We start from the raw sequence: 1,748 nt of genomic DNA, 5'->3' as shown, positions 1-1,748 counted from the left end.
GCTAGGTTGGAGAGGGTTGAGAGGGTGAGTCGAGAGGTACAGCAGCGTCCCCTTTCTCCTCCGACGTGATAGATTCTACCTCCGTTCCTCGAGTTCTTTGCGGCCATAATGGAGTGAATGGTCTAAGGGATGAACCTCCGCTGGGGCCTAGTTGCGCATGCAATGGAGTGAAGCGTTGAGAGGATCTTAGTATCTAGGGCTTAATTGTGGCTAGGGACCTTCCACCTGGACCAAAGGGGTAGGTCTATATTTAGGAAGATATTTATCACTTGGAATCCCTAGAGCTCATTGCAACTCTATGCGAGTGTGAGGTGTTGAGATTGTTCGATTTCTCCTCCGGGACATGTATAGAGTTAGGCATAGTTGACCTTAGATTTTGGACTATGTATGTAAGGATTTCCACGACTCACCATTGCATTGATTAGGAAGCATAATAGAGGGTTCTTGCACTTGAATCGATCATCCTAGGGGAAGCATTATCCGAGTACCCCATTCTTTATCGATTACCTTACCCTCTTCTTACTTTTGCTCTTTCACTTGTTGTTTTTATTGTTGAGAATTGAATCAATTTCACACTTATCACTATTGATATTCCACATAGCTAAGAATCAAATTAAGTATTTTCACTCCCTACTCCCTATGGATTTGACCCCGCTCACCCGGGATTATTACTTCAACAAGCCCGTGCACTTGTAGGATATAAGCAAGGGGATCTTGTCAAGTTTTTGGCGCCGTTGCCGGGGAGCTAGGCGTTTAGAGATACTTTGCACTTTGTTTTCTTAGCTATTTCACCACACATTCTATTCCATATATTCTTATTCTATCATTTTTCTAATTTTCTTTTTCTTTTTCTTTGGTACAGCTCCAGGTTATGACCCAAGGGAATCCATCAATATTGATTGAAGGAGACCCTGAGCTTGAACGTACACTTCGAAGGAAAGGGAAAGAACCTGTACAAGAACAACTTAATCCAGCTGATTTGGAAGTTGAAGGATCTGACAACATGGCTGAACAGAATGAGCAACAACGGACACTATCTGATTATGCCAGACCTTCAGTGTTGTGGACACAATCGAGTATTGTGCATCCCCAATTACAGCTCAAAATTTTGAGCTAAAGCCGGCATTCATCCATATGCTGCAGCAGTCCGCACAATTCAACGGTTTGGCGGATGAGGATCCAAACAGTCACATAGAGAGCTTCCTCGAGGTGTGTGACATGCTGAAGATCAATGCTGTGACGGATGATGCCATCAAATTGAGAGCCTTCCCATTTTCCTTAAAGGGGAAAGCAATGCAGTGGCTACACTCATTGCCTAGGGCATCAATCACTACATGGGAGGAGATGGTAGAAGCTTTTCTAGCACGTTATTTCCCTCCCTGAAAATCAGCCAAGCTTAGGAATGAGATCTCATCCTTTATGCAATTGGAATTGGAGTCTCTATTTGAGACATGGGAATGGTTCAAGGAACTCCTGCGCAAGTGTCCGCAACACGGATTTCCAGAGTTGATGATTGTTCAAACCTTCTACAATGGGTTGAATGCAGGTACAAGATAACTCTTGGATGTGGCGACAGGAGGTACCTTAGGTAGCAAGACCCCCGACGAGGCTCGTTAATTGATTGATGAAATGGGGTTAAATAGCTACTAGTGGAACGCGAGGGAGAAGAAAAAGGTGGCCGGTCTCCATGAAATTGATGCGGTAACTTCATTGGCGGCCCAAGTGGAGAGTTTGAGTAAGAAGCTAGA

At 44.3% G+C, this 1,748-nt stretch overlaps 1 non-coding gene across 1 annotated transcript; it reads right to left on the bottom strand.

Moving 5' to 3' along the window:
• Nucleotides 1-1,392: 1,392 nt before the first annotated feature.
• Nucleotides 1,393-1,499, bottom strand: LOC120274406. The gene has a single exon (XR_005540928.1). It is a non-coding gene; the product is annotated as a small nucleolar RNA R71 (small nucleolar RNA).
• Between the last annotated feature and the right edge of the window lie 249 nt (nt 1,500-1,748).

Source organism: Dioscorea cayenensis, chromosome 12 (assembly GCF_009730915.1).
Source record: "Dioscorea cayenensis subsp. rotundata cultivar TDr96_F1 chromosome 12, TDr96_F1_v2_PseudoChromosome.rev07_lg8_w22 25.fasta, whole genome shotgun sequence".
NCBI classification, from domain to species: domain Eukaryota; kingdom Viridiplantae; phylum Streptophyta; class Magnoliopsida; order Dioscoreales; family Dioscoreaceae; genus Dioscorea; species Dioscorea cayenensis.
The sequence above is the reverse complement of the archived record's forward strand: the minus strand, read 5'-3'. Positions and strand labels throughout refer to the sequence as shown.